Genomic DNA, 27,161 nt, shown 5'->3' on the forward strand with positions numbered 1-27,161 from the left:
AGGCCAGTTTCGGGCAGGGCTGTCTCAGTCTTTGTCTCTCATGCCAGAAACCAGACAACCACAACAAGGAGTGTATATTGGTCACACACTCCATTCACCGAGGTCCCACCCACAGGAGGTACCCACAACATACAGTCACTGGGAAGGCTCCAGTCAGTCTAGCTGGGCCTTCACAACAACACCATATATGGAACTTCCACCCAACAGCCAGTCAGGGGGAAGGGACAGAGTCAGGGCTTCCCAGGACTTTGGGAAAAACAAGATAACAGGCAATAGAAAGCAAGAGGCCACAGGGGCCATCTTGTTTCCTATCAGGAATCAACTGATTCCAATGGCAGGGCCTGGGTATCCCAAAATGGAGGACACCCAGAGCACCTGTCAAATTCAGCATGGAGCTGCCACCAGCCCATACCCTGCTCTGTGGGCCACCCACAGGTGCCCAAAAACATACACTAGGGGCACAGGGTTGTACCCCTACCCATGGGTGCCATAAGGGTATCCCATGGGTCTGTTCACCAAACCAAAAGAGAGCTGCACTGCCAGGAGTCCCTCATGGACTCCTGGGCAGAAAACATGACAGAACACACGGTAAAAACAGAAAAAGGACAAGGATTCAGAGGCCCTGTCCCTCAGATGCATTTCCGGCATCACAGTAATCAAGTATTGATTAGGCACCAGATGTAACACATCCAGGATGCGGAAGTTGGCTAAATGGATCAGAATTCAGACTTTCTCTACTATCATAACGTAAAGTCATAATTCTATTAAAGACGCAGAGGTGAAGGATTATGCTCAACTCTACTCTTTACTTCCCAAGCAACTTTCTTTCAAAACACTGTCAAATACAAATTTTGGACATGCTTACATGATGAGACAAGAACTCTAAGGGTACACCATCGGAACTCTAAGAACGTAACTGCCGGTGGGGGGAACGAAGGGGGAGGACAGGAGAAGGGACGATGTTAAAAGTCCCAATGTTTATGTTTATGAAATGCAAATAAAAACATGTTTAAAAAAAAAAAACACTGTCATCAACATAATACAAAGGAAAACTACAACATCCAGGAAAGATGACTCCTCTTGTAGTTTTAACTTGGTAGTAATCAGTCAATTTGACCCTGCCATCCAATCCCAGTCCACCTGAGGCTCGACCACCGCTGACTGACTGATCCTCTTCCTTTGCTGCTCGAATATATCTTCCATAATTAGTATAAAAGTTCTGCAGCCAATTTTTTGAGCTCTGACCATGTTCAATCCTGGGGCAAGCCATCGCATTGTGTATTCATCTTTTTAGTGTTTGCTTCCGCCAGATTGACTTCAGAGTTTGAAGGTCTTCTCATCATGATGTTACTATCAGAAGGCGACATGTTGATAATGCTGACTAAATCTTTCCATCTTGAGGTGTGGCTGTGTTCCAGAGCTTTTACATTTTCTTTTTAGGAATTTTAGCCCATAATGTCAATAAATTGACATCTTGTCTTGGCTTGTTCTGTTCTTTCTCATTTTTCCTCTCTGTTTTAAATTTTTATTGGGGGACTCCGAAGGAATCGCTACTTAAATACAAGCACTCCTCTGTTTCTATAAATTGACAGTCATTACTATTAGCCTGTGTGATCGGGGGCTTTTTGTTTTCTTTGTCCCATGTCCTTTTTGTTGTTTGATTTTTGATTGTCTCCCGCTTTGTTCTTCTTTTTCTTTAAGGTCACTACTTTGACACTATTGCTCTCTAGTTGCTAGAGCGTCCTCTGAGAGTCGTCATCTTCATGCTCATTGTTCTCTTTAATGGGAGCAGAGTAATATTCGCCACTTAAAATAGGGATTCGTTCTTATTTACCCATGAAATGTCATGTAATGTCAGGTTTTACAGGGACAAAGAGATATTACCCTCCTTCCATCCTAGAACTTTTCTGGTGCTAACTTCACTGGTGTCCTATGTTGAAAATCGAGTGGCAGTTGAGTACACAAGCGTTTCACTGAGGTGAGTATCATCCCTTGTTGTCTCTGTTCTTTTGTGAGCTGCTCGTGTAACTGGACTAGAGATTTCAAAACCAGATGCATAGCTCTTAAGGATTTTGGACAAAAGGGCCATACCCTACTCTATCCAGGACCATCCACTACTCTATCCAGGATTGGGGAATTAATGGCATTCAACACTAAAGGCTGTACCGACAGGAAAGTTAATCTAAACCAGTAATAATTTCCTATTACTTAAATGCTGTGGAGTATTCAAGGAGAGCTCAGAAGTATATGCCTATAGCTATTAGAGTCACCATCTAGGGTGTTTATCTTCGTGTGACATAAATCACTTTCAAAAGCATGTTAGCATTTTTCTTTGCATCATGCAACATTATTATTCTGCATCTATTTTGGAAACGCATATCTATATATACAAAACACATGTTTTACACAATTCGTTTCACATTGCCCAATACAGTGTCCCAATGTGTGGGAAGTTTCATTCAAACCTATTAAGAAAATGAAAATGTGTAGCCATTACCAAAACATAAATAGAATTTAGTAGTACAAAGAGGAAGGATTTTCTGTAGACCTAGTCCTCTCAATAATTTAGTAGATACAAGGAATCCTCTCTATCTAACTAGATACAACATGCTATTGTTAATCAACCCACCACAAGGGCCAACTCTCTGGTTCAGGGGTCTACGTAGGGCACAGTACTTATACACTAGTACTGGGCAGCCACTAGTGTGTGGGTGTCTAAAGAGATCACAAGCGGCTTATACGTTTCGGCAGTGTTATCCATGTTGTTCCGCCTTCCTCAGGACAAAATGGATTGTTTTTAACGACCCCCTCTCCAGTAAAGGTAAAAACTCCTTCTGTGAGGCCCAGAGGGTTCATATAGTGGTTCCCTGGTTGTATGTCAGGAGGCAGTACTCTATTGCATGGTAACCATAGAGCAGAGCTCTATGTTGGTCTAATTAGTGGGCACATAGGGGCTGCGTATATGTTCTTTGTTGCCAAATCCCACTGTCTATCATTTAGTGACTCCCTTCATTCCATTGTCTCATCCATTCAACACTGAATGTCCCCCCACTATCTCCATCTAAACCCCATAGAGATTGAGGTCCTATTCTTTCCCAACTCTATTCTCCCTGCCCCTCAGCTCTCGCCTGCTCTCCCTTTACCCCCAAATCATCAATTACCTTTTCTTCCTCAGCGTACAAACTGAGAAAGAAAAGGTAAGTGAAGATGCAATACTTTTGTCAGGGATACTTTTGACTCTTCTCTTTATTTTTCTTCCCACATCTCAGCCTCTGCTCACACCTATCACATCTTCCTCTTTAACATGTGTCGAGTCTGTTCATTTCCATCATTGCAGGCCACCAAACTTCTTATTATATCTCTGGTTTTCTCTTCTATTGGTTACTGCTCTGTTCCCCTCTCTGGTCTTCCTGCTTCTCATTTTACCTCTCTGCATTTGTTTAATAACTCTGCCCTTTGTCTTCTGTATACCCCCAGGCACTTATATCACCTCTTCTCTCTCTTATGAACCTCTTTTCTCCCCTTTGATTCTTGTATTATTTTCCATTTTCTCTCTATTGTTTACAAACGCACCCATGGTCTCACTCTACTTTATCTCTCCTCTCTTGTCTCCTTCTACTCTTCCTCTTGTTCCCCTTCCGCTCACAATCTCAATTTCTTCTTACTGTTTTCATACCTCCTTGTGATGCTTCCCACTTTTGTTATTTTATTCTTTTAGCACCTAAACACTTCTGTGCTTCGGTGCCTCTTTGAGGTTTTTAGCGCATTACAAATGTTCTAAAAAATAAAAAAACTCAAACTCACTTCCCCTATCCATCGACTCATCTCCTTCCCTCCATCTATTTCCTACTGAGCTTAAATCTTACCTATTTCCGGCTCTTTTTAGCCAATGGCCTTCCATTCCTTGGTTGCTGTTCATCTTCTCTATGTCATCACTGCATACATTTTGGTACTGTGAATTTATTCTAGTAAAGAGCTTTGGCGAAAATGCTAAATAAATGCAAATAAATACTAATACAATCACAGTAATGGCTCTTGGGTTGTGGGATGTGGAGGGGGTGACACCAGGTATTGGTCTTGGGTTGTGGGAGGTGGATGGGCTGGACACCAGGTATGGGTCTTGGCTTGTGGGAAGTGGAGGGGCTGGACACCAGGTATGGGTCAGGGGTTGCGGTAGATTGAGGGGCTCACACCAGGCATGGGTCAGGGGGCGTGGGAGGGGGGGCTGGACACCAGGTATGGGTTGGGGTTGTGGGAGTTGGAGGGCTCACATCAGGTATGGGTCAATGGTTGTGGGAAGTGGAGGTGCTGGACACCAAGTATGGGTCTTGGGTTGTGGGAGGTGGAGGGGCTGGACACCAGGTATGGGTCTTGGGTTGTGGGAGGTGGAGGTGCTCACACGGGTATGGGTCTTGGGATGTGGGAGGTGGAGGGTCTCACACAGGTATGGGTCTTGGGTTGTGGTGGGCGGAGGGGGTGACACCAGGTATGGGTCTTGGGTTGTGGGAGATGGAGGGGCTGGACACCAAGTATGGGCTTTAGGTTGTGGGAGGTGGAGGGGCTTGTCACCAGGCATGGGTCTTGGGTTGTGGGAGGTGGAGGGGCTGGACACCAGGTATGGGTCTTGGCTTGTGGGAAGTGATGGGGCTGGACACCAGGTATGGGTCAGGGGGTGTGGGAGGTGGAGGGGCTGGACACCAGGTATGGGTCTTGGCTTGTGGGAAGTGGAGGAGCAGACACCAGATATGGTCAGGGGTTGAGGTAGGTCGAGGGGCTCACACCAGGCATGGGTCAAGGGCTTGTGGGAAGTGGAGGGGCTGGACACCAGGTATGGGTTAGGGGTTGCGAAAGGTCGAGGGGCTCACACCAGGCATGGGTCAGGGGGTATTGGAGGGGGGGCTGGACACCAGGTATGGGTTAGGGGTTGTGGGAGTTGGAGGGCTCACATCAGGTATGGGTCAATGGTTGTGGGAAGTGGAGGTGCTGGACACCAAGTATGGGTCTTGGGTTGTGGGAGGTGGAGGGGCTGGACACCAGGTATGGGTCAGGGGTTGTCAAAAGTGGAGGGGCTGGACACCAGGTATGGGTCTTGGCCTGTGGGAAGTGGAGGGGCTGGATACCAGGTATGGGTCTTGGCTTGTGGGAAGTGGAGGGGCTGGGCACCAGGTATGGGTCAGGGGTTGAAGTAGGTGGAGGGGTTCACACCAGATATGGGTCAGGGGGTGTGGGAAGTGGAGTGGCTGGAGACCAGGTATGGGTCAGGGGTTGTGGGAGGTGGAAGGGCTCACATCAGGTATGGGTCAGGGGTTGTGGGGAGTGGAGTGGCTGGACACCAGGTATGGGTCAGGAGTTGTGGAAGTGGAGTGGCTGGAGACCAGGTATGGGTTGGGGTTGTGGGAAGTCAAAGGGCTGGACACTAGGTATGGGTCTTGTGTTGCGGTTGGTAGGGAGGAAGGATGTCAGGTATAATACTTGTGTTATGGAGGTTGGGACACAGGAAACCAGGGTTGGGGGTTGGTAAAATGGAGTTGTGGGGGCAAGATACCATGTATAGGACTTATGTTGGGGCCTGTGGGGCACCGGATATGGGTTTTGCGTTGGAGGTGGGGAGGTTGGACACCAGTTATGAGTACCTTCTTGTAGGGCATGGGAATATTTTGGAGGAGCAGTACTCCATAGATGGGTCTTTTCTTGAGTGGCATGGGGATCCAGGAAGCCAGGTTAGGCTCTTGTGTTGGGGAGGTTGGGAGGCAGGAGGCCAGGTTAGGCTCTTGTGTAGGGGAGATTGGGAGGCAGGAGACCAGGTTAGGCTCTTGTGTTGGGGAGGTTGGGAGGCAGACCAGGTTGGGCTCTTGTGTTGGGGAGGTTGGGAGGCAGGAGGCCAGGGCAGGCTCTTATGTTGGCGAGGTTGGGAGGTAGGAGGCCAGGTTAGGCTCTTGTGTTGGGGAGGTTGGGAGGCAGGAGGCCAGGGTAGGCTCTTGTGTTGGGGATGTTGGGAGGCAGGAGGCCAGGGTAGTCTCTTGTGTTGGGGAGGTTGGGAGGCAGGAGGCCAGGTTAGGCTCTAGTGTTGGGGAGGTTGGGAGGCAGGCCAGTTTAGGCTCTTGTGTTGGGGAGGTTGGGAGGCAGGAGGCCAGGGTAGGCTCATGTGTTGGGGAGATTGGGAGGCAGGAGGCCAGGTTAGGCTCTTGTGTTGGGGAGGTTAGGAGGCAGGCCAGGTTAGGCAATTGTGCGTGGGAGGTTGGGAGGCAGGAGGCCAGGTTAGGCTCTTATGTTGGGGAGGTTAGGAGGCAGGCCAGGTTAGGCTCTTGTGTTGGGGAGGTTGGGAGGCAGGAGGCCAGGTTATGCTCTTGTGTTGGGGAGGTTGGGAGGCAGGAGGCCAGGCTAGGCTCTTGTGTTGGGGAGGTTGGGAGGCAGGAGGCCAAGGTAGGCTCTTGTGTTGGGAAGGTTGGGAGGCAGGAGGCCAGGTGAGGCTCTTGTGTTGGGGAGGTGGGAGGCAGGCCAGGTTAGGCTCTTGTGTTGGGGAGGTTAGGAGGCAGGCTAGGTTAGGCTCTTGTGTTGGGGAGGTTGGGAGGCAGGAGGCCAGGTTAGGCTCTTGTGTTGGGGAGGTTGGGAGGCAGGCGGCCAGGTTAGGCTCTAGTGTTGGGAAGGTTAGGAGGCAGGCCAGGTTAGGCTCTTGTGTTGGGGAGGTTGGGAGGCAGGAGGCCAGGTTAGGGAATTGTGTGTGGGAGGTTGGGAGGCAGGAGGCCAGGTTAGGCTCTTGTGTTGGGGAGGTTGGGAGGCAGGAGGCCAGGTTAGGCTCTTGTGTTGGGGAGGTTAGGAGGCAGGCCAGGTTAGGCAATTGTGTGTGGGAGGTTGGGAGGCAGGAGGCCAGGTTAGGCTCTTGTGTTGGGGAGGTTGGGAGGCAGGAGGCCAGGTTAGGCTCTTGTGTTGGGGAGGTTGGGAGGCAGGCCAGGTTAGGCTCTTGTGTTGGGGAGGTTGGGAGGCAGGAGGCCAGGTTAGGCTCTTGTGTTGGGGAGGTTGGGAGGCAGGAGGCCAGGTTAGGCTCTTGTGTTGGGGAGGTTGGGAGGCAGGAGGCTAGGTTAGGCTCTTGTGTTGGGGAGGTTGGGAGGCAGGAGGCCAGGTTAGGCTCTTGTGTTGGGGAGGTTGGGAGGCAGGAGGCCAGGTTAGGCTCTTGTGTTGGGGAGGTTAGGAGGCAGGCCAGGTTAGGCTCTTGTGTTGGGGAGGTTGGGAGGCAGGAGGCCAGGTTAGGCTCTCGTGTTGGGGAGGTTGGTAGGCAGGAGGCCAGGTTAGGCTCTTGTGTTTGGGAGGTTGAGTGGCAGGAGGCTGATAGGGCACTTTTTCCAGCTCATCTCAGATTTCGTTCATAGAGCCGCCAAGGTGGGCCCCTTGAATTCTCTAGCTCCCCTCTCCATTCCAGTCCAACCCCCCTTAGTTATTTTTCGGGTTGTGTATACGATGTTAAGGAACGGCACATATGAACTACCTCCAGTCTCCATACCTTCCCTGCCCCTATCTCACTGCAAACGACACGCTCAATGCTGCTATTTGCCAATCCACTGGGGCGAGGTGGTCTCAGCGTTTGGGTTCCTGCCCGAGCCGCTCCTTATTTTTACGGAGTGGGCTGCACGTTTGCGCTGCGCTGTGCAAGAAACGAATGAGTACGGCCTGGTTTTCCATCAGTATCACGGGTACGGGGACGCCCGCAAATCAGTACAAATTGGAGTGGCACGCCCGACGACCCGAAATCTACTAAACAGTGAGTGCTAACATCATGGTAACTCGCTTACTCGCATGCTACTAGCAGTGATAAGTTAAAGGCTCACGTAGTGAGGTTGTAACCTTTACCCTTTGGAATGCAACAGCAATGTTTCACCTGCACCTTAACCCCTGCCTAAGCTATGTTGTAGGCACGTCTCCATTGAGGTACCGTAATCTATATTTTGTTGAACCAGTTGTGGTAAAGAGGCGGCGGAGTTTATCAAAAGGTCGGTGGTGGGCTTCCGTGTGCCTCCGCCGCAGTGTTTAGGATCCGTGACACCCTCACATTGGAGCAGTAACAGTTTAGACGTTTTAGTCGTGGGGGCACGGCTCGAACATCCCCAGCCGCCTCCGCCGCAGACAGACTGAGGAGGGAAGCGGCAGGAAGGCGATGACTCGGTGCCAGTCTAAATAAACCGACTGCTACCCGAGCGCTCAGCGCGGCTCAAGCCCGGGCAGCCGGCTCCCAGTCTAGAGCAGGGAGGGGTTTCCTTGCCGGAAACCTCCCCGGTCCTCGCTCCCCCTCCGCTCGCTCAAAAAGTAGAGTGCAGCCCGCCGGACGACGGCGGCTGGTCAAGCAGAGCGAGAGCGCAGCAGGAGGGGATGGAGCGAGGTGCCTTCGTGCTTGCCTCCTGGTACGGTAAGGGGGAGGGGGGCGAGCGGCAGCTGTATTACCCGGGCTGCCTCACTCCGACACTAGTCTCTGGCAGGAATGAGAGGACAAGGCAACCTGTACATGTTTACACTGAAAATGTGCTAGGCTGCAGCGGCTGAGTGGTGTATGCATGTCATGGGGTAGGAGACTGGCTTACCGTACATAAAAAAAAGTACACCCTTTGCCCCCTTGTATTACTCCGTATCTTTTTGCATGTTAGGGTGTGCATGTACCACTTTCTTTTTGTATCTGGGCGCTGATAAACCTATTGATTTCTTAGCAACTGGTGGTCTGTAATTTGTAGCCCAGAAAAAAGGCAACTCGTCACACAGACAAGTCCCAATCCCAGGTAGGGCAAAACGTGCCTCTAATTGTTGAACAGATATGAGTCTGTGATAGCGAGTATTGCTGACTCGAGCGCTCTGTTTTCAAGCTGACTGATCCACGATACCTCTTTGTTTGATGCACATAAAACATCTTAACCGGTTTTGTGGAACTGCAAACGGTGTGCGCATTCTTCAAAACAAAAAAGCTCCAGGCCTGTGTCGATTAATGACTATAAGCAGGTGGATTTATTACCTAGACTCTTTCGGGGTGTGACTGCAGTAGTACAACCCATGGAGGGGTTTACTGGGATCTCAATTTGTATCATGTCAAGGGTGAAATAAGCAATAATTCCAAGCTTTTAGGCTCACATCACACTGCACTCTGCCATTTGTAGCGCTGCATTTGTAATGTGTACCAGAACAAAACAATATGGCATGAGCTGAAAATACCAAGAATTAGAGATCATAATTTAGAGCTCCCTTCTGGCAAATGTTTAGGAAGTGATGTAAGGTGACAAAAGTGGACAATAGCTTTGCCAGCATTATTAGGATTTGAATGCTCCTATTCAGCAGTTACTGTGTTGCGGCCGAAGTGAAAACATTATGTCAATTACAGGGGTTCAACGCATAGGGCCAGGTGCACTTATATGTAGATCACTGAAGATTTTTGGGAGGATAGCACAGGGGCAAAACAATGGTCTTGGAAGCAAGACCACGCAGAGCAACAGAGGTCTGAATCCCGGATCTGCGCTTAGAAACCGAACTCAGGTACGGTATTAGGTGAGTTATAAAAAAAAACAATGAAATAAATTAATAAATCTGTATGCACATGCTTGGATTTTTGAAAAGCTCCCTTTGCCTTTCATCCGTGTGCAGTCAATATGATGAGTACCATTTCGTTTGGTAAAAGTAATACCTGTCCTTTATAATGCCATGAAGCTACTGCAACTCAATGTGGGGCAGCAAACTACACCTTGCGACAGGCAGCCTTGAGGGTAGATGTCTGCAATTTTTGGACAGCCAGGTGCTTTAACTACATTTCCCATCATCCCCAGCCAGTATAGTCAATGGTGAAGGATCATGGGAGTCATAGTCTAAAATATCTGGAGAGCTGCGGGTTGCAGACCCCTGCTCTAGGGTGTAGTGATGTCTGCAATGGGCTGTGGGAACCCAACGTGATATAAGGTCAGGTCTTGCTCCATTCCTTGGCCACACATTGGGAGACCCAGATTCCAATTTAAAACCAGAATCTTTGCGTCGTTCTCTCCACTCTCCTGCCAAGCCGAATGCTCCCTTGCTTTTCACCTTTCTGCCCTCCATCCTCAGCATTTCATGATCTCCTCCATGTTTCTGTTCCACCTCTCTAGTTTAACATCTGTTGTCAGGCTGGGACTGGCCAATATGGAAACAGGGCAATGCCCGAACCGGAAAATGCTGGCGTGGGCACGTTTGTTTTGTCAAAGGGGGCCACTTTTTTGGCTATTGGGGGCCAGGTTGAAAAGTTACTTCACCATGTGGCTAGTAGTTTTGACCAGTGTTACTGAATACATATTCGTCAAAATACACAATTTACATCACGTTTTATCACAAAACTCCCCCTTGGGCACTACTCAAACGGTCTGTCAGAAAAAGGAATTGCCATTTGCAACTTTGGCCCACTTTTCCATTGGTACCCAAGACAATTTTATGCTGCAGTCTGACCCTGTCTGCTGTCCTTGCTTCCACATTAGATCCTGCTGTCTGCCCCACCACCAAGGCAGCTCCTGTGATAACGCTCCACCTGTTACCTCTTCCCTCCTTGCATTTCATGCTTTGCTAATTTCTGCCCCTCTTTTGACCACAAACAATACTTTCCCTGTATCTCCTCTGCTTGTCCCTGTTCTCCTTGTTTCCTCCTTCTTTTCCTATCTCATCAGCAGCTTCTTACCTCCATAATTTCCTTAGTGTCTGTCTTCCCCTTTCGACTCTGATTTGTTAATTTATCTGCCACTCTGCCTCCTTCAAAATATCTGCTAACTCTCTCTTACCTTCCTAGATATGCTCCCTGTGTCAGCCGTCCAAATAGCTCCTTAGCCATACGCTTTCCTCAATGAGAGCTCATAAGTCTCGGCAGGATTGCTCAGGGGCAATGTGCTTGCCTTGGAAATAAGACGACACAGAGCAACAGAGGTTCGATCCCCGGGCCCGCGCTTGGAAACCACTGGGTATTAAGCGTGTTATAAATATCATATCATATAGTCCTCCTTAGAGAAGTTCTGGTCCCACGCGCTGCTCAGCAGTCTACAGCACATAGCTACTCAGTTCATCAGCATGTGTTGTTCATAGCTAATGTTGTCATTCTGTGATATCCCCTAGCCACGTTCTCACTCGGATCACCCCCGTCACCTCCCATATCAATTATTGCTTTTCCCATTAGTAAGGCACCCTGCATAGGGATTGCTCCACTCTCTGTTTTTATTCTCACGCAAAGTGTTTCTCATCAACATGCTGACTTTCTTCTTTAAGAAATATGAGCACATGGAAGTCATTATTGATGGGATAGGGAGATTTTTGCCGCAGCAGAATTGGTCGACAGAGAATTCATCGAATATTTTGGGATGAATTTCACTGCAAATGTATGTGGTGAGAGGGGTTGGGTAATAAAAAAGGTTGGGGTGGGAAGAGTGGTGAAGGGGTCTCCCCGGCTTACATTTGCATTCAAATTTCCCAATAAGAAACGTGAAATCTCCCTTGACCAATTGTTTTTGAGGAAATCACATAGAACCATTATTGACCACCTCTCAGCCAATCAGAAAATTCAAAATGTCATCAATATCGACTGGTATTGACTGCTTCCCATAGATTTGGAATTCAGAAGCTGCCAGAGAAGCAATACACAGCATTTCTCTGCATTCAAGAAACAGCAATGTAATTTTCCCTTAAAGATGTATATCCACAAGAAACTGCAACCCAATTTAATGTACCGAACTAAAAACTAAAACATTACACCTACTGCAAGCTCTGCTAAAACTGATCCGGTTCCACCGAATTTACCACTGAAATGCTTACCATGTAAAGACAGCCCAGTTTAAAAAAAAAATGCAAAAATAAAACCACATTGAATTTACTAACAGATTTCATGTGCTTTACTCACTAACATGTTTTCCTTCACCACAACGTCAACACCTTTATAGCTGTTACTGCTTTCTGCTAATAGCCTTATAGACTTCAAGGGGGAGCGGGGTCCTTATCACTTGGAACAATGACCCCCTCACAAGTTACAGCCTGAGGTGAATGACCTCCCACCACCCCTCGATCTATAAAGCTATACTAGCAACCCAAATAAGTGATACCCTGGTCGGGTCCCAACTTGTGTTCTATAGGCTATAGAGCCCTCCAGGAGTGTTGTAGTCCAGATCCTTCTCTGCCTCCCGTAGAACCCCAGTGGGGTTGATATTCTCCCACACAGCAGTCCATTTGCATTTTATTTTAGTTGTATTCATTTGAGGGAACAAGGTATTTCGAGCAGAAACACACCTGAAACTGCATTATTTGAGTGAATCGTCAATCAGGCCCTTTACATTAGAGGGAACGGTAAGGAGTGGTAATGAGCATCGGACCGTCAGGGCTACATGCTACATAGACCAGGGACGGGACAAGACGGTGACACAAAGTTGACCAAGGGGACTGGATAAAGACAGGGTCCAGTATACCGTGGTGCTGCAGAGAGTTTTTAGAAGTGCTTAAAGATGCTCTGGTCCTACTCCCGTGCCGTCATCTGTAGAGCTCCATGGAGATGCATTAATCAGACACCCTGCTCTGCACTCTATGGAACCTGCTGATGCTGCCATAGGCACACTCTGTGCTCATCAGTCTACAGACCTCCCCTGAGGCCACCGGGATCCAAACTGTGCTCATCATACTGTAGAGATCAGAGCTTACATTCTTCCTTCCGGTGCTCCACAGTCTTCTTCAGTGCTGCTTAGAGATTCCCACACCACACACTGTACTACACAGCAGTCCATGCAACTCCATTAGTTATACTCTCACCCCCCCCACTCCCCACTGCTCAGCAGTCTTTAGAATTACTTAAAGGTGCCCTCACCCACACAGTGCTCAGCACTCTTCAGTGCTGCTTAGGGAAACACTGGTTCCTTACATTGTTCAGCACTCTATATAGCTCCTGTGCTATGTCCTCATCCCACAATGAACTCAGACGTTTTCAGGACTCCTTTGATCTATCCTCATGCCGCACTGAGCTCAGCAGTCTTTGGAGCTCCTTTGATCTACCCTCATCCCACACTGAGCTCAGCAGTCTTTGGAGCTCCTTTGATATATCCCCATCCCGCACTGAGCTCAGCAGTCTTTAGAGCTCCTTTGATCTATCTCCATCCTGCACTGAGCTCAGAATTCATTAGAGCTCCTTTGATCTATCCCCATCCCGCACTGTGCTCAGCAGTCTTTAGAGCTCCTTTGATCTATCCCCATCCTGCACTGAGCTCGGCATTCATTAGAGCTCCTTTGATCTATCCCCATCCCGCACTGAGCTCAGCAGTCTTTAGAGCTCCTTTGATCTATCCTCATCCCGCAATGAGCTCAGCAGTCTTTAGAGCTCCTTTGATCTATCCTCATCCTGTACTGAGCTCAACAGTCTAAAGTGCTACTTTGATATATGCTTGTTCCGCACCTAGCTCAGCAGTCTTTAGAGCTCCTTTCATCTATCCTCATCCCGCACTGAGCTCAGCAGTCTTTAGAAATGCTTTGATATAAGCTAATTTCATACTGAGCTCAACAGTCTAAAGAGCTACTTTGATATATGCTTGTCCCACACCTATCTCAGCAGTCTTTGCAGCTCCTTTGATCTATCCCCATCCCACACCTAGCTCAGCAGTCTTTACAGCTCCTTTGATCTATCCCCATCCCGCAATGAGCGTAGCAGTCTTTGGAGCTCCTTTGATTTATCCCCATCCCACACTGAGCTCAGCAGTCTTTAGAGCTCCTTTGATCTAGCCCCATCCTGCACTGAGCGTAGCAGTCTTGGGAGCTCCTTTGATCTACCCTCATCCCACACTACGCTCAGCAGTCTTTAGAAATGCTTTGATATAAGCCAATTTCATACTGAGCTCAACAGTCTAAAGAGCTACTTTGATATATGCTTGTCCCACACCTATCTCAGCAGTCTTTACAGCTCCTTTGATCTATCCCCATCCCACACCTAGCTCAGCAGTCTTTACAGCTCCTTTGATCTATCCCCATCCCACACTGAGCTCAGCAGTCTTTAGAGCTCCTTTGATCTAGCCCCATCCTGCACTGAGCGTAGCAGTCTTGGGAGCTCCTTTATCTATCCTCATACCACACTGAGCTCAGCAGTCTTTAGAGCTCCTTTGATCTACCCTCATCCCACACTACGCTCAGCAGTCTTTAGAGATGCCTTGATACATCCCCATCCCGTGCTGAGCTCAGCAGTCTCTAGAGCTTTTTTGATCTATCCCCATCCCGCACTGAGCGTAGCAGTCTTTGGAGCTCCTTTGATCTATCCTCATCCCGCACTGAGCTCAGCAGTCTTTAGAGATGCCTTGATACATCCCCATCCTGCACTGAGCTCAGCATTCATTAGAGCTCCTTTGATCTATCCCTATCCCGCACTGAGCTCCGCAGTCTTTAGAGATGCTTTGATCTATCCTCATCCCGCACTGAGCTCAGCAGTCTTTAGAGATGCCTTGATACATCCCCATCCCGCACTGAGCTCAGCAGTCTCAGTCTTTAGAGCTCCTTTGATCTATCCTCATCCTGCAGTGAGCTCAGCCCTCATAAGAGCCACTTTGATATATTCACATCTCACACTGAGCTCAGGAACCTTTTCAATTCGTTGGGGATAGCCTTGGCCACACTGTGTCCAACAGTCTTTATAGATCATTAGTGATATCCCTGCCCCACAGTGTGGTCAGAAATCTGTACAGATTCTAATATAACCTATCCTAAAATAGCCTTACCCCACTCTGAGGTCAGTAGTCTTTGGAGCTTCTTGGGCATACCCCTGCTGCATTCCTTAGCGCTCCTTACAGATACCCTCCCCCACTCACACTGTCTTCAGGAATCGTTGGTACTGCTTAGAGACACACTTCCCCCATACTGCATTTAGCAGTGAGTGGAGCACCTTAGAGATAACATTGCTCAACTATGTGTACTCATCCAACACTGAGTTCACCATCCTTACGAGCTCCCTAGAAACATCCTACCCCACACGGAGTTCAGCGGTCTTTGGAGCGCCTCAGAGATCCCAGGCTGCACACGCACACCGAGTTCACCAGCCTTTACAGCCCCGTGGAGACACCCTCGCCCTCACCGTGCCCTGCAGTCTACAGAGGTACCTCGAGATAGCCGGATCGCACGGTGCTCAGCAGAATTGCCTCGAGACGCCGAGGTGCCTCGTTACAGATTAATCTGCGTGGACACGCGCCAGCTTGGTGGAAACGCCAAGTGCTGTGTCAGGGTTTAAAGCCCAGCCGCCCCGGCCTGCTGGGTAAACAGGCGAGAAATGGATCTCCACGGCCGGAGCCCAGCCGTACACGCACATTCAATTTAAAACACTTCCCTGGGATTGGAAGCAGCTGGAACAAACTTGTCTGGAATGTACAAGGCACAGCGGTCCAAATATCTGAAACTGGTGAATTCCAGCAGCCCCAGTCCCCACGATGGCTTCATGATTCTCATGTCACGCCACAGTGCTGTGGCTTTCCTTGACTGTACCCACTGAATGAATACACTTGAGTGGTGTGAATCTGTGAACTTGGTGCTCTCAGCCAGTGGAGCGAGGTGTGTGGCGGATTCTAAAAAGGTGAGCTTTGCAGGGTTTCCTGAGGGCAAGGGGGCGTACCTTCTGTGCGGATAGGTATTGGCACCGCGTTTCAGCCATGGACAGCACAGCACCTGCCTCCTCTCAAGTGTGGCCCTTTCAGGCACGTGGACGTGTTTGCTCGTGGTGTGAGAGCAGGACTCCGCGTGCTGAGTAGTCTGTATGGTGCTGCTCTGGCGTAAACAAGACTTCTCTGGGATGCATTTGTGAGTGAGAACGAGGGTCATGCATGGGGCTTTGCTGTTGCCTGGAAGCCATTGAAGTGACGTCAGGCTTGGTGAAATGGATTCCCGGTCCTCGAGAGTTGATGTTTTGGCAGGCTGCTCTAGAGTAAATGATCGAGGTCTAGTTGGCAGCCTGGCAGCCCACAGGTTGGGGAGAGTAAGTGCAAATGAGGATGTGTTGAAGTAGGCAAAGTCGGTGGTGTAATGTTATCTTATCTCAGCATCGAGAGTCATTTATGGGATGAAGAGCCCAGCTTCCTGACCTTGATGCTACAATGATGGGAAGCGGGCTGTGGAAGGATGGAAGCTTGCAGGTGTGTTTGCATTGTTTGTTGGTGATGCCTGCATGGTAGTTGAATGCCAATTCAGGGGTGTTGCTAGGTCTGGAAAAGATCCGGGGCGTAACTGTCTGGACTCGGGGCTAGCTAGACTTTTGGTTGTAACCCCTAAGCTTATATCTGGGGCTACACCCAAAAGACCCGGGCTATGGCCCCCTCAGCCATCCCCTAGCAACGCCTCTCGTAGTGGTCTGTGCTGGTGGGGTTGTCCGTTCACTGGCTGGTATTCTAAGCTGTGGTCGCCTATGATCTTCAAAGAGGGCAGATGTTGGGGAGACACAGCGAAAAGTCCGACATTTGTGGGTTCCCACATGAAATGATCCTCGTGAAGGTAAGAACATGAAGCCGGGTCAAAGAGGAATCAGTGTGTCCTGCCATTTTAGAAAAGCAATGGGGAATATGATCTTGTCATCAGTGGTGTCACAGACTGTGAGGAGATCAAGATTTATCAAAAGACAAAGTTTGGTCAACTTGAACACATGCAAATATAGTATGAACTGTTGTTTTGTTGACGGAACTATTCTCTTAGATTATATTGTATGTGGACCATTGAAAAATGTTTGCTTTATGGATTTTTATCGAAATAATCATACATCGATTGAATGATTCAGTAACGCACTGCGATGGGCTAAGGATGCCCTGCTTGTAGAGGTGAGCCTGTAGTTGGGAAAATATTGTTTTCTGATGCATCTTGGGTGCAATGCAGATGACAGTGATGGCCGCGATGATGATTTTGATGGCATTGGTGAGTGTGCCTTTTTGAAGCAGTGGAATGTTGGTGAGATATTTGAGTGCTGCTTGAATCATTTCTTCTCTAAACAAATCATTTGTGATCAGGGCTGATGCTGTGCATGGGTTTGTGCTGTCTCATCTGAACTGCTATGTTGGCTCCTCCACCATTGCCATGGAGATTGAATTCCTGCTTGTTGGGCCAGCGTGGTGCCCCACTTACTGGTGGTGCCCTACACGGCTGTCTAATGTGGACCTGCTTCAGAAATGGACCACTTTATAATGACCCATAAAACTCAGGTTCAATTGCATCAAATCTGTACTGTAATTGATTGTAGCATGGACTCTCAAAGAAGCTGATCAGAAAAATGCCACCAGCCCGAAACAGGGCTGCCAAAAAGATACAGAAACCTTAATTTCAGAACCACATCACTCCAGCACGAAAAACACAACAGTGGCTCCCTGTTAGGGGGAATTCTCAAGAATGTGCTTATTTCACTTAACTTTTGAGACCCCCAGCAACTTTGCTGGATTTCTAGGATTGTAATTTTTACCTGGAAAGAGTGTGAACCTTTTTTCCCACTCGTTCATGTATTTTTTGATGTGCCATTTTGCTCCCACTTCAGGGGAGCTTAACTTGTTCAGAAACGTATTGGTTGTGTACTGTAGTGTATTAAGATTGTGATATTGAGCTGCTTCTTACAAGTGGAATGTTTTCCAACTGACTGTGTAAATAAATGTATATTTTTTTACCAGGAAACCTTGAATAGTGTTTGTTTGAACTACTGTGATTGCAAGTCCTTTGTGTAACATCTTGTACTGCTCACATTATTCTTGAGATCAGTCTGGTTGCTCAGCGACTGCTCACACATAACTGTGTAGTACAGGTTTCTACCAAAGGTGTGGTTGTGCTTACACCTGTAGTCTTAATTGTGTGTAGTGTTCCCAAAGGGTACTGCATGTAATTCTGCCTAGCATTCCCCATTGAATAGACTTTTAAGTTGCAAACATAAATCTTGTACAGGAAAATCTATTAAAGCAGGAAAAAGATTTGAGACAGAGACTGTGGTTCAAAGGAAGCTCCCTTGTTTGTTGTACCACAGCCGAACGAGAGGTTTGCTTAACCATACAAGGCTTAATGAAGACTCAATGAACATAGGTTTTAGGAGTTAATTTACAAAGTGGCAGGCTGGTCAGAAGATCTTTTACTGCCCCGCTCCCCTATCCAAGACCCTGGACCCAGACCCCATACTCACCATCTGTCCCTGCAATTCACACCCTGTATCTGGATCCTTCCTTTCCTTCACCCGATGACCTCTTTTGCAATAGTACTATGAAGAAAGCAAGAAGATGCATTTAAATGGCCACGTTACCCACACAGCATGCAACCTCCCTTTTCCATTCATCCACCCATCCGCCTCTCTTATCATGGCAATAGAGACAGACACAGACCACCCCCCATTACCTGCAAAGACTCCTGTGCCCATAGAAATTCTAAGGCAGATCGTTGAGGAGCTTGGCTTTTTCAGCGCTTTGGGAATGGCAGTGTATTCAAACAAACACAGTGAATCCAGCAGCGAAATGTAACAGCAGATACTTTCTGGCACGTGCTATGGTTCGAGTCCCCAGCACGGGAAAAGTTTAAAATAAAACCCACAAAAGTGGTCTGCCCTGCCGTCCTGGAACGGTGTCCCACGTCACATTAGGTAAGGGAACGATGATGGATACTGAAGAAAAGTAAGAGTATGTCATGGCCTTTAGTTCCCACCCACTTCGACCTATGCTTGCGGCCTGCAATCATCAACACCACAGGATTTCTTTCAACCTTTCTCATCCCACTAACAACCCCTTACTCTTTCCTTACAGAACCACACACAGAGAGGACACCAAAATCGCAGATGTGAGCTATATAGGACCACTTTACATTACATTGCATAATCTATACTGCCGGAAGCACAAAGCCTCTAGCAGTAGAAGTATATAACAGTTTATTATACTGCCAGAAGCACATAGCCTCTAGCAGTAGCAGTATATAACAGTTTAGTATACTGCCGGAAGAACGTAGTCTCTAGCAGTAGCAGTATTTGCCAGTTTATTATACTACTGGAAGCATGTAGCCTCTAGCAGTAGCAGTATATAACAGTTTCTTATATTGCCACAAGAACTTAGCCTCTAGTAGTAGCAGTATATAACAGTTTATTATACTGCCGGAAACACATAGCCTCTTGCAGTAGCAGTATATTATATAACCGTTTATTATGCTGCCGGAAGCACATAGCCTCTAGCAGTAGCAATATATAACAGTTCTATTCTGCCAGAACCACATAGCCTCTAGAAGTAGCAGTATATAACAGTCTACTGCCGGAAGCACATAGCCTCTAGCCTCTAGCAGTATCAGTATATAATAGTATATTATATTGCCGCAAGCACGTAGCCTCTAGCAGTAGCAGTATATAACAGTTTATTATACTGCAGGAAGCACATAGCCTCTAGCAGTAGCAGTATATAACAGTTTATTATACTGCGGGAAGCACATAGCCTATAGCAGTCGCAGTATATAACAGTTTATTATACTGCTGGAAGCACGTATCCTCTAGCAATAGCAGTATATAACAGTTTATTATACTGCCGGAAGCACGTAGCCTCTAGCAATAGCAGTATATAACAGTTTATTATACTGCCGGAAGCATGTAGCCTCTAGCAGTCGCAGTATATAAAAGTTTATTATACTGCCGGAAGCATGTAGCCTCTAGCAGTCGCAGTATATAAAAGTTTATTATACTGCCGGAAGCACGTATTAGAATTGGGCAGCTTTTTCATATGGATACATGAACATTTTCTTAATAATTAAAACAATCAGAAAATGTTCATGTGCCCATAGGAAAATGCTACGCCATGTTCGTAATGTAGCTGGAGGCACGTTATGGAAATACGTTATACATAACAATGAAGTTGGCATGATTAAAACGCCACCCCACTGGCATGAAGGGTGTAGTTTGCTCACATAGAGACTCCAAGGATTGCCTTTGGAGACTATGTGAGCAAAAATCTTCTGGCAAATAATGCCAGATGAGGATGCAGCAGCCAATGTGCAAGTAGCTCATTGGCTGCTGCAGAATTTCCCCGGCAGTAATGTTCTCATGGAGCGTTGCCATAGGAAATCCTTGGAGATCTCTGTGAGCAAAATATATTCTGAACACCAATGTGCACCAGTGTGTACAATGTATTCTGCTCACAGAAAGTCTCCAAGGATTTCCTTTGGAGACACTCTGAACAAAACACTCTCTACAACATACTGCTAGGGGAAGGCTACAGCACTCAGTCCTGCTTCTTGACTGATGCTGGCTCACTTGACTTAGCCTGTTGCCCACCATGCCCACCTATGTTTATACTTGGGATAGGAAAAACAGACAATCACATGTTGGACAATTCCATTTAGAAAATTAATCATGGCGTTGTTCACTTTCCAGTATTGTCTCTACAAGGCTTCTTAGACTGAAATAGAGCAAGCCATTTGTCAAGCTGATCCCTTAGCGAAAATGGCGAAGGCGCAGTCTTCAATGTATTGGGCTTATGCCTCTCAAAGGCTAATAGGAAGGGGTAACATTAGTCATATGTTGGGCTTTGACTTGCGAAGGCTGGTGTGAAAAGGATGATGCCATAGTGAGTGTGTGCTTCTTTACATCTGAGTGATGAATAGAAAGAACCTGAGCTCTCACATGCTTTTGGGGCAGGGCTTTAAAAGCACTGGGAATATTGGGTTGGAGTCATTCTGGTAACAGACCAGTGCCCCAGAACGTCTGGTGGGGCTGGTAGTGTGCCAGTCAAGTGTCAATGAAGAGCCATAGAACACAATAATAGAAATAACAGGCTTATCTTTTATGACCTCTGGTTCTCTATCGGTGCAAAGAGTGGGAATGCGTTAGTTGGGATAATTACCCATGAAGTCACAATGTTTCTCAAAATCATCTTCCAGAGTGTTGAAAATCTGCATGTATTTTTATTCATCTTTTTAGTGCATTTTCTGTCCTGAAGTTACTTTTCAGCACTGCGATTTTAAAGTCATCAATGGGGTGGTTTGGTTTCAAAACGTTGCCTCCGATGGGCCTGTCCGTCCTCCATCTTCTAATGCATTGCCTGTGGAGATTCATCCACTTATGTAGGTGCTGGCCAGTTTCCCCAACACAGAAGCCCCCTCGGGATTTTCATACACATAATGAGATACAGAACATTGATGGATGCACATGGACAACTTCCGGTAATTTAGTAATCCTCCCCTCCTGTGGGGTATCTTGATTATATCAGAACTGTAGTAGATATCTTTCATGTCAGCACAGCTACATTTTCTGTGCAATGAGGTTTAACTTGCTTCATATCATAATTTCTTTGAGTTTGGTTGGTTCTCTGAAAGCAAGGAGCGTCTTTCAGGGAACAATCTTCAAGTCTTTCATCTAGTTGTGGATGGGTTTCAATTCGTGAGGAATCATGCGGAAGGATAACCAGCTAATACCCTATTACATTATTGAATGGATTGCCACTATATGTAATGCTTAAATTATAATTATATATATTTTTATAAAATTGGTTATTTATAACGCACTTAATACCCAGAGGTTTCTAAGCGCGGACCCAGGGAGCGCACCTCTGTTGCTCTGTGTCGTCTTTCTTCCAAGGTGAGCGCGTTGTCCCTGAGCTATCCTCCCGAGAAACCTAAGCCATTCCAGATAGCCAGAATGTTCAATCTCGTTACCAAATGGGCGACACAGTATTCTCGTCAATCTATCTACGTGTTTTGAGGAACCTTCAATGACAGAACTCCAATTGTGTGAATATGAATATGAGATTACTATGACCAGGTTACACATGCTTTGCATTAGTTTGCTCTATTGCACATTTCCCCACTCTACATTGCAATCACTCTGCCCGCCATAGCCAATACATCAGTCATTGCAGTGGCTTGCTAGCACAGCTTGCAGCAATGTACAATAGCCGGTCCCCCATACTGATCATGTCCACCAACGTCTTTTTTCCACCCATGCCCCAGAGAACACCTTCACATCCCAAATTCCTTCCTACGACCTGCATCCTTGTAATGTTATAACCCTTCTCCCAACTGTTGTGGTATGCGTAAAGAAGACCTCTTCCTTACTCTGTTCTCTACCTCTTCAATGAGAGGGGTCTTGTGGGGGCCACCTCCACCCTGGGCACTGTCGTGATCTTCAGTAGATACTTGACCTTCCATCAACAAAGTGCAGGAACTGGGCAGTACCCCCAACCCATGTGCCCAGCATCCTGTACCACTCTGCCAATTGTTTTAGTTTCCTCACCTTTTCCTGGGCCATTCATATCCTCCACCACCGTGCCCCCGCCGAGAAACATACTCTCATCTGCCATGATGACCAAAAATGACCAACAGACTGTAGTAACGCAGGCACGCTCTCTGCGTAGAACAGTTCCTTCAAACATCTATACCTTCAATTATTTTTCATTTGGTGGATTTGTTAGTCTGATGGAGGTTTCGCGTGGTCAAAAGATGGTTAATCAAACGCCTCAGGATGTCCCAGCTTCAGAAACATGCAACTGAATATAAGCTTAACGCAGTAGAAGGCGGATGGGTGGGCTCGCTTTAGAGCATAGCATAAAGATAGAATCTGAAAACAAATATGTTGTCTTAAAAGGCCATCATAAAAATATATAAACATTTATTCACAGACATATCACATTGTGCCGAATCAACCTTCGGGGCACCAGTGGTCCAGGGATGAATATCGGTTTATAAACTGTCATTCAGCCCCGAACCCCTAGTACACCAGAATGGATCCGAACAGATTGAAAACAAAGGCACATTCTAAAATTCCTTGTCCAATTTTGGTAACATGGACGGAATAGCAGGCTTATTTCCGAAAGGTTGTGGATCGTTGGTTAGCTCCGACACAGCGAAAATACTTCTATTTTAATTATTATCCAGTGATAAAAGGGACTGTCTAGACATGGTTGTATCAAAAATATTGACTTTATTTATATCACAACAGACAGTTCTATCAGCACTACGAAATACAACCCACCCTGTAAAGGAATGCAGAGGACAGACAGTTTCAAAGAAGGAAAAGCGATGCACTCTGGATACTGACAATAGGGTAGTCGGTATGGTTAATAATCACAACAGTTTAAGGTTACTTGGCTTCAGCACAAAGGGAGAAATGGGTCTTAATATGTCTCTAGGGGCCTACTGGAAGGACCAGGGGGACAGAAACACAATGCACCTTGTGCGGTAGGTGTTTGTGGTGCTTGACAGAGTTGAGTCGGCTTCAGGGCGCTTCGCAGGCTTCTGTGACAGAGTAAAAGATGGGTGTCAGCTGCGGGTATCAGGCGGCAAGACGGTTCAGCGAGCGACGCTGGCCGAACAGCTGCAGCCTGGTTTACACAGCGGCTCAAGGTTAGGAATCGTGTTCTCAGTGAAGGTCAGTGGTTCTAAAGCACTGGTCAAGATGTCTCGGTTGTCTTTAAGCGACTGCGGCTTGACAACGGTCAGCGTTGCAGTTGGTTGCAGCTCGAGGAACTCCACTGTTTAGAAAATAATTCTTTTAAGGCAGACGTCGATAGATGCTCATCGAGGCACTTCTCCCAGCTTCTTCAGTGGGCTTGTGTCGTCCTTTAAGGCGGACGGCTCAAAGCTGAGGAGTGTGTTGCAGGCAGCTGCCTTGTCCTATGTTGTAGGTACAGAGACCTTCTGGTGCTTCTTATCTAGAAAGCTTAGTGCAGAGCCTAGCAGGGGACCCATTGTTCTGGCTGGGTACCAGTTCTGGAACTGCTGTTAAGTCCTCTGAGTTCTGGATCTCCTACTGTTCCCTGCTTCCCTCTTTAGAAATGCTGGCCTTCCTTCACTGGTGGAAGATGTAAGTCAGACTGTACCTTCAGCCAGGGTCCAATAATGAGTTATTCTTGCTACTTCTTGCAAACTCTTCAGATGATCTACCAAAGGAGGGGCTCGGGCCACTTTTAAAGCAGAATGGACCACATGGATTGGTGTAGCCTAAACCGACCTTAGTGAACCAATCCTGTGTCCCCGCCAACAATCTTCTGTATGTGTTAGGTCATAACTAGAGTGCTTTGCAACAGAAAAGGTAAAGGGATAATACTAAGTCCCACCCATCTTCCTGTCGTGTGATCAAAGGGTCTCTCTGGTTAAAAGATATCTCTGTGGTTCCTGATGAAAGCTTCAGCAAGACCAGACTGTCTGGCTCCTGCAAACCACATCCTTGTACCTTCTCCCTGCGGAGTGAACTACTGTAAACATGCAGTCCCAGACATTACAGTTCACTGTCAATTGATACTGAGAGCGGGAGCTGACTTCAGGTGTACAGAGTTGCATATGAAAGGTTGTTGGGGTTTCCTGTCTCCTTTTGTTATCCTCTGCAGCCAGGCCATGTGTGGGGCTTTTTCAAGTACACTTTATTAGTATGTTAATTATGATAATCGCTGCCACCAGCTGAAGGGCCCAACTAAAGAGCAGGGTGGATCCATGGAGCCTTTGTTAGTTAATCAGGCTGGCCATGGCATGGAAAGTGTTGGTCCTCCCCCTTTCTGGAGATGCATTGTACACACCTCCTGTCATATCCCAACTACATATGGCAGGGGTGACTGCACCTGTAGGCTGTGTCCACCCAAAGTACACAAGTCTATGCGTATGTCGTGAGGTGACGATAGGAAACTGTGTGGAATAGCCCCACACATTATCCAGAGGTTGATTTACCATCATTCAATTTAATTTAAAAAAAAATTAAAAGCTCAGGCCAACGCACACCCACTGTGCGGATGGCCGAATTCCTCACACACATGAAGATATTTTAGAGAAACTATGAATAATCAAAAATCAAACAAATTGTAAATCTTTAACTGATGAAAAAACAATAGATAAAATGGTCTTTAGAATAACAAAGTACAGCAATCTTACCTTGCAAGCATATCCCAGCAATAGCATTTGAGGAGATATTCCTCGGAATGATCAAAGATAAGTCAAATTAAGGATCCAAGTTTAGTTGTACTACTTCCCTGGTGATTTGGCTTGGTCATATACCATGATGGGGTCATTTCAGTCCTGGAGTGTAAGAAATTTGCAGTAAACCAATGTAAAAGTACTTAAGCATTCTCTGGACCTGCATAATCCTTGTTGGGGATTGAGAAATCTCAGTCAATGTTCCAAAAGCATTCTTCACAAAAGAGTGTTATCACACAGGCGGCTAACAAAACTGTAAAGGTGCCCTCAAATATGGTGTGTTACATCTTCTCAGTCATAAGAAATGCAGTGATGAACAACTTGGCTTCTAGGCACTCTGCAACTCCATATCTTCACCTTTTGATCAGTGTCCAGACAACAGCCATAGTAAGAGAAGGTCTCCACAGATAGAAGAGGCCCCTGACTGCAAACAACATGTTATTGGGCGCTAAACTGTCTATTCCTCTCCTGATAGAATACTTTCAGGCTCACGAAACTTGAAGGGGCTCTTAACATTTACCACATTAAGGTGGTTAAGTGTCAGAATATGATCATTCTTGCCATTGGTTATAAGTCGACATCTTAGGAGAAGAAGGTGAGGAACTAGATTTGGAGTAGAAGAACACTGGTTCTTCTCAAATTTAACTGGCCACAGTTATGCACTGTCCTTACCTCCACTTCATATTGCTGGCTTTCAGTACTTGGGGGAATGTATCCTAAAGCAGACTTGCTGAGCAAGACTGATAGATTCAACACATCCCAGCTCAAGGGTGGGCCTCTTTATAATGTGACAGGCAGACAGGATTCAGCCAATCAAACTTTTTTCCTTGACAGACAATATTACATAATGGCAAGGAATTTTCCAAAGTGAAGGATTTCAAGAATGGAAAATGTCAAATGTGACCCATTCCACAACAGCATCTTCCAGCTGGGGTGTTTTACTAATTCTGTGTAGCACCAGTGCCCAGCTTCTACTGTCTTCTCTCTCTGTGGACAAACTGCACCTCTTGAACCATACACCACTTGAATGTTTGGTGATTCAACCAGGCCAATCTTCAGACACTTTTTCAAATTAGTTCAACTGCATGGTCTGTAATGGACCAATCATGGTTGGAGTTCCTTTTCAGTCTTAGGCAGACTTCAGAGAGGCAGGTGGTCACTGCTGGAGGCAGGCATAGGAAATGTGTGGACGTGTTAATCCATGAGTTAGAGTAGTTCAGTAGGAAGAAGGGTAGTTACAGGGAGTGAGTGATGGGGACTCAATCAAAGATTGAGATGTAGAGTGGGTTTCGTTAGTGTACTCTAAACATGTACATGATATTTGAAGTGTTCTGGCAGTAGCATTATTGTTATGGTATTTATTGAGCATGGACCTAGCTTCGAGAAGCAACAGAGCCCTTTACAGAGGTATACACCAATACAAATGCATAACAGAGTGCGGTTCTGCTGCAGAGTGTGCAACCCTCACCGTGGGCAGTGTGCCCAGGTCCTTCTTAGATTGTAAGTGGAGTATCTATTGCTGGACATTCTTTGAGGGATTAGCACCCCATAATTGGTCTTGAATGATTAAACATATTGATTAAAGAGAGTAGTCACTAGCGGTGCCTACGCACATCCTATAATTTGTAAGTGGTTGATACCTTCATTTGACCACATGCAATTATGGAATCCAAAGAGCACACTGCAAGTGCCACTGCAGAGGTGAAAAGACCACGAGCATCATGTCTGAAGATTGTCTCCTCTGGTTAAGGTGTGATCGCCTGACCCTTTTTATGGATTCAAGTACTTATGTACTGGTCAGCAGCCTTTGCAAGCACCCTAGTTTCTATAATAGTCTTGTCCACAAGATGCTGGTGTAGGCCAACCACACAATTCTCCAGTAAATGCTCACAAACATTAAAATTGCACAACCTTTTAAATGTGTCAACTTTGTTACCAGACACCCACCCGCTCAGATATTTTAATGACAAGTGTGCGAACACTTCAAATGTCTGCCCACTTTTCTTTCCAACCTCTCTAAAGCTCTTGTGATACTGTTATGGGGTTGTTGGAGGCAGTGATTGTTGGAGGCAGAATCTGTCCATTGGCGTGAATGGGCATGACGCATGTCATCTCGTAACACTTGGGAGGAGGAGCAGGAAAAGGAGAGTATCCCTGAGGGAATCTTGCTCCACACTGATGTGATTCTTTTGAGAGAAAACAGCAGACATCAGAGACTGAGTTAGGGGCTACAGTCACCAGTAAATGTCCATCTTGCGAAGTGAGTGGACGAGACATATGTCACTGGGTGATACCTGAGA

General features: G+C 46.8%; 1 protein-coding gene and 1 long non-coding RNA gene across 6 annotated transcripts in view; one reads left to right on the forward strand and one right to left on the reverse strand.

Moving 5' to 3' along the window:
- LOC138566924 (uncharacterized) overlaps window positions 1-27,161 on the reverse strand; it is a 522,453-nt gene that overhangs the window by 430,983 nt on the left and 64,309 nt on the right. The window lies entirely within an intron of this gene.
- The window catches only part of EXOC3L2 (exocyst complex component 3 like 2), a 543,403-nt gene continuing 524,535 nt past the window's right edge, over window positions 8,294-27,161 (forward strand). The window contains exon 1 of one of the 3 annotated variants that reach the window (XM_069644667.1): window positions 8,294-8,393. The gene's annotated coding sequence lies outside the window, so the exon portion shown is untranslated. Of the gene's footprint in view, window positions 8,394-15,383; window positions 15,557-27,161 lie in introns of those variants that run through there. The other 2 variants (XM_069644660.1, XM_069644663.1) reach the window with 2 other exon arrangements.

This window comes from Ambystoma mexicanum, chromosome 2p, assembly GCF_040938575.1.
Source record: "Ambystoma mexicanum isolate Mex_15411 chromosome 2p, UKY_AmexF1_1, whole genome shotgun sequence".
Classification (NCBI taxonomy): Eukaryota; Metazoa; Chordata; class Amphibia; order Caudata; family Ambystomatidae; genus Ambystoma; species Ambystoma mexicanum.